The sequence below is a fragment of the Neoarius graeffei genome, chromosome 5, assembly GCF_027579695.1.
Source record: "Neoarius graeffei isolate fNeoGra1 chromosome 5, fNeoGra1.pri, whole genome shotgun sequence".
NCBI classification, from domain to species: domain Eukaryota; kingdom Metazoa; phylum Chordata; class Actinopteri; order Siluriformes; family Ariidae; genus Neoarius; species Neoarius graeffei.
Window position 1 is genome coordinate 111,166,242 of NC_083573.1, and position 15,009 is coordinate 111,181,250.

The following is a 15,009-nucleotide window of genomic DNA, read 5'->3' on the forward strand; positions in this document are numbered from 1 at the left end:
ATTGTTGGATTTTTCATGACGAAAACAGATGGTAAGTCATGGACTGGACTGTGGGTGTATCTCTAGATCCGTTGCACTGATATCACACTTACATAAGCAACCGTTGCTACCCTTCTCCTGGGGGACAAGCGAAATTTGTTTACATTCTGAAGACAAGTGATATTAAAGATGTCAGATGTCTGTAGTTCGAAGAAAGCCACAGCTTAAAAAAAAAAAAAAAGCTCTACTCACGGATTACTTGGATAATCTCAATCAGAAAGAAGCGAAGGATAAATATAGACCCTTCCCACTGACGTCACCGGAAACCGGAAGTAAACAGACCCTGCGCCATATTGGAAGACCAACAAACTCGTGATCAGGGGGAAATAACGGCAGCGCGTGGAATTTAAACCCACGAGGCACTTGATTCATCATAAACCTACAATGGTAAACTTTTGTGCTGTGTTAGGGTTCCAACAAAGCTGATGGGAAAGGTGAAAAGAAGTCTTTCTACAGAATACCAGCTGTGATTGAGACACAAGGGGAGCAAACCAAGGAGCTTTCTGCCAGGAGACAGAGAATAAGTGCATTACTGAGTGTCTGTGAGCAAAGGAGAGCCTGAACGTTGCAACCTCCCTATTGGCTGTTTATTGGCTGTTTGTAAAAATGTATCAATTGTTGCCCTTCATCACGGGCTCGAGAGACGAGACCTGACGAGTTAGTTCGTTGGTAGCAGAACAAAATGTCTGGACACAAATCGGGTTTTCAGAAAAGGAAAGAAAATAAACGGAGGGTCGAAAATACAAAAAAGGAGGCAGAAAATGCAAAACAAGTTTTAAGGTAGGACAAATGGTTACTTTTCTGAGGCAGCCCGCCGTGGCTGCCTGCAGGCTTATTTATTAGAGCCCATTTAGTTAAAATAGTTGATATAAAATGTTTATAGTTATAGTTATGTGATGGTTGTCCTCAGTGTTCAAACTATGCCGATATTTTCGGGGGGGGGGGTGTGTGTCCCTTTTTTTCCCTGGGGGGGGCTTGCGCTTGTCTCGGAGCGCGGATCTCCAAACACATGAGAAGCCTATCTTACGCACATATCCCGCGGACTCCACACCTCCACACACGCATCGCGTCTGAAGTCATAACTCATCAGGGGAAATCGTGTCCGCATTGGCATGTTCAAAATACAACCTCGCGTCAACAATGATACCACACGCAAGAAAAAAAAAAAAAAAGTCAGGCTACTCAACAACCAACCTGGCAGCAGCAGTCGTTGTCATATCGGTTTATTTTATCTTTGATGTAAGCACAACACTTCGGATATGCAAATGCTTCCCGTTACACACGATTGCTATGTCAATAAACAACATTTTGCCAATATTTTAGAGACCCCCCAACATTTCCCAAATCATGTTTTCAAGGGATCTCATGTCTGTTTCAGGGGATCTCGGATCCCCCGAGTACCCCCGTAGTTCGAACACTGGTTGTCCTGATTTAGACTGGTGTGTTTTTTTTTTGGGGGGGGGGCGATGTTGCACCCGGGTCCAGATTAGGGCAGAACCGGCCCTGGCTACATTTCAGGTGTAGTTTGTTTTATGTATGTATGTACTTGCATAGATGTGTACTTGGTCTTCCAATATGGCGACTACCGAAATCTCGCGGCGCGGTGACGTCATGCGGGATCCCTCTATACGCGGAAATGAGAGTGGTTATGATCCGAACAAAATTCCTTGAAACGACTGGAGTGATGTAGATTTGTGGCCTAGAGTTAGCTACATACATGTTGGAATGTACCTTCTCACTGTTTTAATAAAATAAATAAATAAATAAAATTTAAAAAATCCAACAACAAAAAAAAAAATCCAAACACCTTATCATTTGCTGGAAGAGAAGAGCGGAGAGGATCGGGAATCCAGTGGCTTTGGTTTGTTTACACTGGACACTAAAACTTGTAGCGTCCCAGCAATCATCACTAAGACACGTACAAAAATACCAAAAGGTCCTATTTACACGGGCAAAAACGATACGATAATTGTTAGCATGTTAGCCTTAGCATGTTAGCATGATTGCTGTTCTGCTACAGCTCAGCAAGCACACTTTGCATTTTCTCTGTGGAAATGCAGTCTAGTTTAATCCTCTGCTTTAATGCTCCATGTAGCCTACGCAGAACCAGCCAGCCGACCGCCCCATAGCCAGCCGACCGCCCCATAGCCAGCCTTTGGTATATCAATCACATAAAGGAATAAAATAGTTTTTCTCTTCTTGTTTGTTGTGCCACGCAATATTAATGTCAACATAAATGTGTTGTCCAGATACTACACGAGCTGCTGCAGTCCACTGAGCCTGGATGCATTGGAGAAAATGGTATTTCCGTGTGTGTGTGTGTGTGTGTGTGTGTGTGAGAGAGAGTGAGAGAGAGAGAGAAACTTGGAAAACATATGATGATCATAGTCTTGTGAGATGGGATGTCATCTGGGATTCTGAATGTTTTAATATAATAATGGAACTTATAGACTCTGTCTTTGTGGTCCTAAAGGAGAGATACGCGAGTGAGAAATGATATATTTTTATAAAAGCGATGATTAATTTTAATAGTCAGTTAGCACATGCCTCAGTTTCCTGAGACCTGATGGGTGGTGATAATAACTTCAGTGCTTCAAATACCATCACATGAACGTTGAAAGTCCTCCCTTAATTTCTATGCTGTAGATCAGTCAGAAAAGTCACAGGAGGACACACTGAGGCAGATGACTTCAGGCCATTAAACACAGCACCTACACGAGTCAACCTTCACGTTTATCCAACGTTTATTCCCCGCGAGAAAAATCACTAATAAAGAGGCCATAACCTTCGAGTGTGTCTGGGTGATAATATTTCTTGTAAAGTTAGAGATCACCTCCCCAACCTACTGACGCCAATCTCTCTTAAAATATACAAACCCCAGGAAACCCTGACTCCGCCCCTGGTCTTTTCACTAGCTAGAAATGCCCACACGATTACAAACGCCTGAAACAGTGTGTACAGGTACACGAGTTTGGATCAGTCGGACATTTCTGCCTGAAAACAAAAGTCGCAAAAGACTGACGCTGTAAACGTGCATGACAGCCTTTCACCAGGGAAATACTGCATACTAGCCTGGGCCCGCCCATCCTAAGCGTGACGCAACACGAGGGCCTGTTGCGAGCTTAGTCTGGCCAGGCAGGCTATCTACAGCATTTCCAAGCTCCCGAAAAATCGGGAACCAATCAACTTTGAGCATCTCCAACGGCCCTGGGTAGAGGCGTGTTCAAGGCAGTGACGTAGTAGAACTGCGACCGGAAGCCATAGATTGTTTACAGAATCTATGCCGGAAGCGCTTCATTCACATCACGAACATGGAGCAGCGGCAAGCCTTTAACACAGCGGTAGATGCTGTATTGAAAGCATTCAACAGGAAGTTCTCATTGAAAACAGAGCAAAGAGCAGCCCTGGAGGTATTTATTGAAAGGAAGGACGTTTTTGCCTTGCTCCCGACCGGCTTCGGTAAGCGTTTAATCTACCGGTTAGCCCCGTCGCGTCACATACGTCAGAGGAAAGAGTGATGTGATTGGTTTAAGCTTCGTCACAGCCTTTTCTGGCTTTGACCAGTAGCAAACTGAGGCATTTCAGGGAGGCGGGTCAACCACACACTTTGGGAAACGGTTGGGCTTAATAGCTTGGCCAGACCAAATGCTCGGAGAGCTTTGAAGTCGCGTTAGCCAGGCTAACTGCATACAGTCTGATCACTGGCGACACGTTCATAATGACGAGTGTGTCAACAGCTACTCGTCTCAACTGTCCACGTCTGATCCGATCACACAGGACACATGTTAATGCCAGGCGTAAACGGGGCCTTAGAGTCAGACTCCATACACGAACAAATTAGATTCAGAGAGTCAGAGTCAGTCTTCAGCTTCACAAACAGGACTCATTAGTCAGATTACTACAAACCCGAGCAAATCGAAGTGCCTGGTTTAGTCTCCACAGAGTTAATTTAAGCATAAGAGTCAAATTTCGACACAATACCTCAACAAATCAGAATCCGAGTGTCAGATTCCGGCACCATCTTAATGAATCAGAGATTCATATTTAGTCTCTACAGATTAAAGGAAGCAGAATCTGATAGACATTTACCACACCATAATGAATCAGACAGTCTGATTCAGCCACCATACATACACCACAAAGTGGAATCAGATTCAGACTCCACTTGTACAATATCAAATCAAAATCAAAGTCTGGTCCTTTTAAATCAGACAGCCAGAACCAGCCGCCAAGAATCGGAATCAGACGGCCAGAACCAGCCGCCAAGAATCGGAATCAGACGGCCAGAACCAGCCGCCAAGAATCGGAATCAGACGGCCAGAACCAGCCGCCAAGAATCGGAATCAGACGGCCAGAACCAGCCGCCAAGAATCGGAATCAGACGGCCAGAACCAGCCGCCAAGAATCGGAATCAGACGGCCAGAACCAGCCGCCAAGAATCGGAATCAGACGGCCAGAACCAGCCGCCAAGAATCGGAATCAGACGGCCAGAACCAGCCGCCAAGAATCGGAATCAGACGGCCAGAACCAGCCGCCAAGAATCGGAATCAGACGGCCAGAACCAGCCGCCAAGAATCGGAATCAGACGGCCAGAACCAGCCGCCAAGAATCGGAATCAGACGGCCAGAACCAGCCGCCATGAATCGGAATCAGACGGCCAGAACCAGTCGCCATGTCCGATGAAGCGGAATCAGACAGCCAGAACCAGTCGCCAAGTCCCATGAATCGGAATCAGACAGCCAGAACCAGTCGCCAAGTCCGATGAATCGGAATCAGACAGCCAGAACCAGTCGCCAAGTCCGATGAATCGGAATCAGACAGCCAGAACCAGTCGCCATGTCCGATGAAGCGGAATCAGACAGCCAGAACCAGTCGCCATGTCCGATGAAGCGGAATCAGACAGCCAGAACCAGTCGCCATGTCCGATGAAGCGGAATCAGACGGCCAGACCCAGTCGCCATGTCCGATGAAGCGGAATCAGACGGCCAGACCCAGTCGCCATGTCCGATGAAGCGGAATCAGACGGCCAGACCCAGTCGCCATGTCCGATGAAGCGGAATCAGACGGCCAGACCCAGTCGCCAAGTCCGATGAAGCGGAATCAGACAGCCAGAACCAGTCGCCATGTCCGATGAAGCGGAATCAGACAGCCAGACCCAGTCGCCATGTCCGATGAAGCGGAATCAGACAGCCAGACCCAGTCGCCAAGTCCGATGAAGCGGAATCAGACAGCCAGACCCAGTCGCCAAGTCCGATGAAGCGGAATCAGACAGCCAGAACCAGTCGCCAAGTCCCATGAATCGGAATCAGACAGCCAGAATTTTAGTGCTGCTAACAGCAGTTGTCTCTTTATCCTGGTTCGTTGTCACTCCTGGCTGTTAAAATACACACATCAACCTGGAAACACCTACATAAACAGTATGGACCAATCATGAGACTCACCTGAGCGTCGGAGCGGAGGACAGTGGTGTCATCTGAGAGAGGTCCATTGCCCAGAAGTCAGCATCCGTTAACCTGAGAGAGACAGAAAGACCCAATATTTAACTTTCTATCACCATCATATTGTGTTCACTACAGTGATGAATGACAACTCACACTCAGTATAACCTCCTGCTACACACACACACACACACACACACACACACAATCAACAGCAGGTGGGTGGGGCGGGGCGGTCATAGTGCCAGCATCAAAGGCTAAGTAACACCTTTGTACACTTTTCTGGCCATGAGCTCCAGGATCTTGAAAGCTGCAATCTCACTGACTCTCTGCACTTCACTGTGTGATGAAAACACTAAAGCTTTTGAATATCAGGCCATTTTGTGAAGCTTTGTCACTTAAAAAAAAAAAAAAGAGGGAAGGGAAAAAAAAAATTTCACTGCATTTCATTTTTAATTATTATTAAAGCTACAGAGTGTACGGGAAAAACACTTCACATTTATGCAATATTCCAGAGCCTCTGTGCAGCTCTACGGCAAGTTCATAATAATTTATAGACGTTAAAAACTCTTGTTGGAGAGATGGTTTTTCCCCTGGTCCTTGTCTCAGGTGACTGTGAATCACGATAATAAAGGACAATAAAAATTTTCTCTTCCTCCTCAGAAACATTTATGTCGCATCGAGTAGTCCTGAGATGTAAACACTGGGCCGTGTCACAAACCGCATGCTACCATATCTGTGCTCAAGTCATCACTGTAATGCAGGCACACTGCTGTATGGGTGAAACGATCAGACGATTAGGACTGATACATTAGTTTAAATTAATCAAGATAACACCCATAAATCAATTACAACTGAGAAAGGATAAACAACCAGTGAGCGAGCAAGCAAGCAAACATTTTTCTCAGCTAGCAAGGTGATTTGCCCATAACTCTGATACTTAAAAAAACAAAACAAACCCACTGTCCTTTTCTACATCATTCGTGAATGAATAGTGGGCCACATCACAGTATTACAGGCCACATCGCTGGAAGGCGTCTAAATCAAACTGCATTCTATCACAACGGATTCAGCTGGAGCATCAAATATCAGATCATTGAAGAAATTACAACAGATTCAGGGGGCTCGTCAAACATTGAACCGCTGCCTTACGAATCATATCGAAATGAGTGGGCATGTGGTGTCCTTGAGCACCATGCAATGGAGTAGTAAGGTGTCTCCTTCCCTCCACTAGTCTGGGGTGGTGCCTTGAGCAAGCACTAGCAACCTCCCGCTTCTCCTGTTCAGGGTTATGCCCGAAGACTGGACTCAGCAGACTGTGAGGAGGAGACCACCACCTGGTGGTACAACTGGCAGGAAGGTGGGCCCAGCAAAGCATTTGTGGAGCGCAATCAGGGCACAGTGTAACACGTAGAACACTGTTGGCCATCCACTGCATCCTGACCTAGCTCCAGCCGTCTTGATTCTGTCTTGTCCCTGGACCCAGTTAGGTCAGGACGAGAGTGAGGCTGACGGCTGCACAACTCTCCCTCACGCTAATTCAAGTCACGCACAAGTCATGACTTCAAATTCAAGTCATTTGGCGATGGGAAAGTGGCGAAGCCGTAGTCACGAACCTGCACACAGGCAGCCCAGGGTATAGGGTCGCGCTCTGGTGGAACGAAGCAGCAGCGGAGATCGGCAGCCCCCGGGTGTCTGAGCAGCCCTGTTTAAGATTCACTCTGCTCACCTCAATGGAGGAAGGGGTGCCCCAAACATAGCCTGCTTCACCTCACCCTGGCCAGCACACCACGGCTAGCGGGTATCCCAGTCAGTGGTCGAAATACAATAAAAAGTTAGTGAAGGTACTCAACCTTGGCACTTGGAATGTCAACATGTGGCCATACATTCAAAGCCTGGATTGGCCTCATCAGTCACCTCCAGACCCACAACCGCCACTCACCAAATTGAAGTCATGGTCATCTTCAACCCCGAAAGACGAACAGCATCGAAACAGATTAGGCATGTAACAGTGTAGCATGTGATGATAAATTGCAATGCAAATTTGATTAAATTAAAAAAATGAACAGTGATTATCAGGCTGTATACTCTTAATTTTTCCAACCTGTAATTGTGTTGTTTAGATAGCAGAGGGTACAATAATGTACAACAGCAATAGGGAATATGCATGACTTCACAGTAGGTGGAAGTAACACAGCTCTAATGCTGCAAAAACAGATGTAAAATGTGAAAATGCTGTTGTGTGATTGTAGAAATAAAGTGTACTGGTCATGCTTGCAACATTAATCATGCTTTATGTATTAATTATAGACAAAAGGCGTGCACATTCAGTCAAAAAAAAAAAACACCGTAAAAAGCACTTTTGTGGACAATTTTATTCCGTGAATTACCCGCGGGGGCAGAACCAATGGGGAGCAGCCATTGCTGGCTGGAAGTGACATGCAATCGTTGATTCCGGATTATCGGGTGCGATTAAACAAGCAGTGTTCTGTGGGTCGAGATTTGAGATGAAAGGATGCGTCAAAGAAGCAAAATATGGCTAGAAACTTTGATGAAATGGGTGTAAATGGTTATCTATTCAAGTCAGAGAGGGAGGAGGCTCGTGAGAGTTAGTGAGTCATCGCATTCTAGTGATTCAGAGGAGGAAACTGCTGCAAGAGATGTGCGTGACGGTCGATCCAAAATGGCTACCACTCCATGGTGTCGATGCAAGCAGTGCTGCATCATGAGAACCAACATGGAGTCCTTTGTTGTCAAGAACATGAACTCATTGCAGACGGCTGCATTACGTCCACCCCGAATCTGCACGAGTATGTCCTTCACAAACCGTCCCTGGAAATGGCCTTCGTTGACGGCATGATCCGCAGGTACCTCCTCAGACCAGCACCTGAAGGGGAGCTAACGAACAGGTAAGTTCCCAGTCAAGTAACTTCAGAACACATTGAATAAATGTAGATTGAATACTTATAATACATCTTTATTTTATGGCACATATCTATTAGATAAGATCCTGCTGATAACAGGTCAGCTTGAAATGGTCTTCATATACCACTGAATTCCGCCCGAACGGAAACGTTTTCAGGGTGTGACCCATGCCGATGTTATGAGGGCAACATTTTGTGTCATCAGTTGGTTTAGGGACACAAAAGAAATGTTTCCCAGGATTTCTGCGCTTGTTGTTGGCACAGCTGTAAGCTTTACACGCCACCATTGTCCTAGGGATGCGACCCAGCGCTGGCCGATAATGTGTTCGCAGACTGGTGCTTGCAGCACGGGGTCAATGACCAGTCCACTGCAGCTCAGCCACTCTGACAAAACAACGACTGTGCGTCACTACCGGTGCTGGAACAGCCCATGAAGGAGGTGACATGTCGCTGACCATGCCTGACTAATGGAGCAGTGACTTACAACTCGCGCATACTTGACAAGAGCTTATGATGAACATTATATGACGGAACCACTGGTATCATACATGATCTTTTGAAATACAACCCCGATTCCAAAAAAGTTGGGACAAAGGAAAAATTGTAAATAAAAACGGAATGCAATAATTTACAAATCTCAAAAACTGATATTGTATTCACAATAGAACATAGACAACATATCAAATGTCGAAAGTGAGACATTTTGAAATTTCATGCCAAATATTGGCTCATTTTAAATTTCATGACACCAACACATCTCAAAAAAGTTGGGACAGGGGCAATAAGAGGCTGGAAAAGTTAAAGGTACAAAAAAGGAACAGCTGGAGGACCAAACTGCAACTCATTAGGTCAATTGGCAATAGGTCATTAACATGACTGGGTATAAAAAGAGCATCTTGGAGTGGCAGCGGCTCTCAGAAGTAAAGATGGGAAGAGGATCACCAATCCCCCTAATTCTGCGCCGACAAATAGTGGAGCAATATCAGAAAGGAGTTCGACAGTGTAAAATTGCAAAGAGTTTGAACATATCATCATCTACAGTGCATAATATCATCAAAAGATTCAGAGAATCTGGAAGAATCTCTGTGCGTAAGGGTCAAGGCTGGAAAACCATACCGGGTGCCCGTGATCTTCGGGCCCTTAGACGGCACTGCATCGCATACAGGCATGCTTCTGTATTGGAAATCACAAAATGGGCTCAGGAATATTTCCAGAGAACATTATCTGTGAACACAATTCACCGCGCCATCCGCCGTTGCCAGCTAAAACTCTATAGTTCAAAGAAGAAGCCGTATCTAAACACGATCCAGAAGCGCAGACGTCTTCTCTGGGCCAAGGCTCATTTAAAATGGACTGTGGCAAAGTGGAAAACTGTTCTGTGGTCAGACGAATCAAAATGTGAAGTTCTTTATGGAAATCAGGGACGCCGTGTCATTCGGCCTAAAGAGGAGAAGGACAACCCGAGTTGTTCTCAGCGCTCAGTTCAGAAGCCTGCATCTCTGATGGTATGGGGTTGCATTAGTGCGTGTGGCATGGGCAGCTTACACATCTGGAAAGACACCATCAATGCTGAAAGGTATATCCAGGTTCTAGAGCAACATATGCTCCCATCCAGACGACATCTCTTTCAGGGAAGACCTTGCATTTTCCAAAATGACAATGCCAAACCACATACTGCATCAATTACAGCATCATGGCTGCGTAGAAGAAGGGTCCGGGTACTGAACTGGCCAGCCTGCAGTCCAGATCTTTCACCCATAGAAAAACATTTGGCGCATCATAAAACGGAAGATACGACAAAAAAGACCTAAGACAGTTGAGCAACTAGAATCCTACATTAGACAAGAATGGGTTAACATTCCTATCCCTAAACTTGAGCAACTTGTCTCCTCAGTCCCCAGACGTTTACAGACTGTTGTAAAGAGAAAAGGGGATGTCTCACAGTGGGAAACATGGCCTTGTCCCAACTTTTTTGGAATCGGGGTTATACAAATTGTAATGATGCTTCAGGGAAAAGGTAGCAAACTACTTGTAATTCAGTATTTGGAGGAACCAATGGAGGAGGCACAGCAAAGCAATCGTGTGGGAGAATTTGGGCAGGCTGAAAACAAGAAGTGCACTCTGGATTCAACTACAAAATGTCAAGGGACTGAACAAGCAACCAAGCTGCCGCACCACTGAACCTGGAAATAAACGATACAGGATTTCTCTTGTAGTGTTCTGATCCCCAGATCTTTAACTCAGACAAGTATAAACAGTTGTTCTCCTCAATGCTCTTCCAGGTTTTCATCTGTGTGTCTGTGTAGAATGATGTCTGCAGCACCAGGGAGTCTGAGGGGTCGAAGAACTCAACGGATGGATAATTTTCCAACTCATAGGAAAAATTCTTCTTTACTAGAGTGTAAGGGTCTATCCCATCGCAAAGAGCAACTTTCTGAAGGGATCCTGACCGTGCGTTGGCCTCTAAACTGCAAAAACAGTCAGAGATAGTTTCACTAGCCATTTGTCTGACCACAACTTCATTCACTGGAAGTAAACTCGAAAGCAAAAGTCACGTGACTGAATACAACCTATTGGGGGAATCATTACATGCTTAGAACAGATTCAGCTGGATTGTCAAATACCGAAATCTTATCCCGTGTGTGTGTTACATTTTTAAACCGTCATCATGTCTGATGGAGCAGGCTGTCCAGCTGACACATGGTCAAAAGTAATTCAAGTTAATTATACTGAAAAAAAAAAAAGACAAAAGTCAGAAAATTCGCAGAATTCGAACCCCATACAGAGATTAAAAAGCTGCAATTAAGTGTCACACTTTCGTGTCATGATTGTTTTCCTTTCATGATTTCTATCTTCTACATTTCCCATTTCCACGTTTGTTCCCACAGTTAAATTAGAAAACAATAAAAAGAGCATATTTAGTGCATTCATATTAAAAACATCATTACAGCAAAGTCCAACATCACATTATTTCTGTTCCTTCTTTCACACAAACTGTCCAAAGCAGAATAACGTGTCTCCCGCAGTGCTAACCCGAACGACTCGTGTGCTTTGAGACACAGCCGACGTTACGAAACGTTTCTCCAGAGTTATCGCGCAATAACCGAATCCCCTGGTCTCACATCCTGCAGCTTTCAGCAGCTCGGTGTGTTTGTGTGTGTGTGTAACGGAGTCAAGGGAAAAGTGTGTGATGGTTACGCTGTCGATCACGTGATCTCTCTCCATCTCAGAATAATGTGACATCACTGCTACGTCGAGCACGTTGCGTGTCCATGGTACTAGTGCTCAGTGGACACAATTCAACAATCAAAGTGCTAGAACTGTACTCTTCATTAACACTCAGAACACAGCGTTTTAATTTAGCGCGTGAGTTGAAACGTGACGTGACTCAGAGTGCCGCCACACCGCCTAGTAAACGAGTATTATCAGGTGGATTAATTCATTAGTGTGCACTATATTTGTGAAGACAGAAGATGATCACACATCTCAGCTTGGAGCCGAAAGGTTCCCCCGAGAAGAATAATCAGCATCGTGTTCATTTCCCTCAGTGTGTGTGTTAACGCATTCGTTAGTGCATCGTATGTTATTGGAGTGCAGCACTCAGCTGGGGTGCCGGGTCAATCCGTGACACCGAGCAGCACGCCTCCCGAGCCGTCACCTTCCCCTGAGCTCAGTCACAGCTTAATCATCATCTGTCCTCCTCAGTCAGGAACATCACTGAGACATTTATAAACATTATTATCATCTGGGAGTGTGGAGTTACAGCTGAATAAAGCAGTGTGTGTTTAACTGTACTCTTTATCTGTAATGAGGGACGCCTCGGTCTGGGCATGTCAGGGCAAAAACACACACACGATAGCCTAAGATCCCTGTTCTTGGCTGCAGGAGTGGAACCCAGTGTGTTCTTCTGCTGTTGCATGCTGAGATGCTTTTCTGCTCACCACGGTTGTAAAGAGTGATTATATGAGTTACTATATCCTTCCTGGCAGCTCGACCCAATCTGTCCATTTCCCTCTGACCCTCTCTTATCAACAAGGCGTTTGTTTCCACCCACAGAACTGTCGCTCACTCACTCAGTGTTTTTTGTTTTCTGCACCATTCTGTGTAAACTCTAGAGACTGTTGTGTGAGAAAACCCCACGAAATCAGCAGCTTCTGAAATACTCAAACCAGTCCATCTGGATCAAACCAACACCCAGACCACAGTGAGAGAAAGTCACACAAAAATTGAGATCACAGTTTTTCCCGTTCTGATGTGTGAACATTAACTGAAGCTCCTGGTCTGTATCTGTGTGATTGTGTGCGCAGGTGTTCCTAATAAAGTGGACAGCGAGTGTATACATACAGAGGCAGATATACAAACGTAGACACACAGAAGCATGCACACACACACAAACATACAGATCTGTACACTGAAGTGCACGTGCGCGCACACACACTTTCCATCAGCTGTTTCACAAAATAAAGGGTTTCGGTGTGTAAAATCCATCACAGATTACTGAAGCAGAAACACAACCGGGCTGTTTTACACTCATCATATCAACACTGCGGCTCTGAGTGTGTGTGTGTGTGTGTGTGTGTGTGTGTGTGTGTGTGTGGTTAATAAGTTTCAGCTCAGTTGTTCTGAAACTATCCCTGAACCATTAACTTTAAATCAAACTCCAGTGTGTTTTATCCACATTCAAAACTCAGTAAATAAACAACAGATAAGCAAACACACACACACACACACACACACACACACACACACACACACACACAGACAGACACACAGACAGACACACACACAGGGAGGTGCGAATGTGAGCGAGCTGTAGAACTCCAGTGATACCCTGAGATATTTTGGACGGTCTGAGAGCTGATTGAGAGAGTGAGGGGTTAAACCCTGGTTAACGCAGTAAACCTGTGTAAGAGCTGAGAGCGTGAGGGGTTAAACCCTGGTTAATGCAGTAAACCTGTGTAAGAGCTGAGAGCGTGAGGGGTTAAACCCTGGTTAATGCAGTAAACCTGTGTAAGAGCTGAGAGCGTGAGGGGTTAAACCCTGGTTAATGCAGTAAACCTGTGTAAGAGCTGAGAGCGTGAGGGGTTAAACCCTGGTTAATGCAGTAAACCTGTGTAAGAGCTGAGAGCGTGAGGGGTTAAACCCTGGTTAATACAGTAAACCTGTGTAAGAGCTGAGAGCGTGAGGGGTTAAACCCTGGTTAATGCAGTAAACCTGTGTAAGAGCTGAGAGCGTGAGGGGTTAAACCCTGGTTAATGCAGTAAACCTGTGTAAGAGCTGAGAGAGTGAGGGGTTAAACCCTGGTTAATGCAGTAAACCTGTGTAAGAGCTGAGAGCGTGAGGGGTTAAACCCTGGTTAACGCAGTAAACCTGTGTAAGAGCTGAGAGCGTGAGGGGTTAAACCCTGGTTAACGCAGTAAACCTGTGTAAGAGCTGAGAGCGTGAGGGGTTAAACCCTGGTTAACGCAGTAAACCTGTGTAAGAGCTGAGAGCGTGAGGGGTTAAACCCTGGTTAACGCAGTAAACCTGTGTAAGAGCTGAGAGCGTGAGGGGTTAAACCCTGGTTAACGCAGTAAACCTGTGTAAGAGCTGAGAGCGTGAGGGGTTAAACCCTGGTTAACGCAGTAAACCTGTGTAAGAGCTGAGAGCGTGAGGGGTTAAACCCTGGTTAACGCAGTAAACCTGTGTAAGAGCTGAGAGCGTGAGGGGTTAAACCCTGGTTAACGCAGTAAACCTGTGTAAGAGCTGAGAGAGTGAGGGGTTAAACCCTGGTTAACGCAGTAAACCTGTGTAAGAGCTGAGAGTGTGAGGGGTTAAACCCTGGTTAATGCAGTAAACCTGTGTAAGAGCTGAGAGAGTGAGGGGTTAAACCCTGGTTAATGCAGTAAACCTGTGTAAGAGCTGAGAGAGTGAGGGGTTAAACCCTGGTTAATGCAGTAAACCTGTGTAAGAGCTGAGAGAGTGAGGGGTTAAACCCTGGTTAATGCAGTAAACCTGTGTAAGAGCTGAGAGAGTGAGGGGTTAAACCCTGGTTAATGCAGTAAACCTGTGTAAGAGCTGAGAGAGTGAGGGGTTAAACCCTGGTTAATGCAGTAAACCTGTGTAAGAGCTGAGAGAGTGAGGGGTTAAACCCTGGTTAATACAGTAAACCTGTGTAAGAGCTGAGAGAGTGAGGGGTTAAACCCTGGTTAATACAGTAAACCTGTGTAAGAGCTGAGAGAGTGAGGGGTTAAACCCTGGTTAATGCAGTAAACCTGTGTAAGAGCTGAGAGCGTGAGGGGTTAAACCCTGGTTAATGCAGTAAACCTGTGTAAGAGCTGAGAGCGTGAGGGGTTAAACCCTGGTTAATGCAGTAAACCTGTGTAAGAGCTGAGAGCGTGAGGGGTTAAACCCTGGTTAATGCAGTAAACCTGTGTAAGAGCTGAGAGCGTGAGGGGTTAAACCCTGGTTAATGCAGTAAACCTGTGTAAGAGCTGAGAGCGTGAGGGGTTAAACCCTGGTTAATGCAGTAAACCTGTGTAAGAGCTGAGAGCGTGAGGGGTTAAACCCTGGTTAATGCAGTAAACCTGTGTAAGAGCTGAGAGCGTGAGGGGTTAAACCCTGGTTAA

General features: G+C 45.7%; 1 protein-coding gene across 1 annotated transcript in view; it reads right to left on the reverse strand.

The window, feature by feature from the left end:
* The window catches only part of dcun1d3 (defective in cullin neddylation 1 domain containing 3), a 31,071-nt gene that overhangs the window by 13,237 nt on the left and 2,825 nt on the right, over nt 1-15,009 (reverse strand). The window contains exon 2 of the mRNA XM_060922760.1: nt 5,481-5,552. The gene's annotated coding sequence lies outside the window, so the exon portion shown is untranslated. The remainder of the gene's footprint in view (nt 1-5,480; nt 5,553-15,009) is intronic.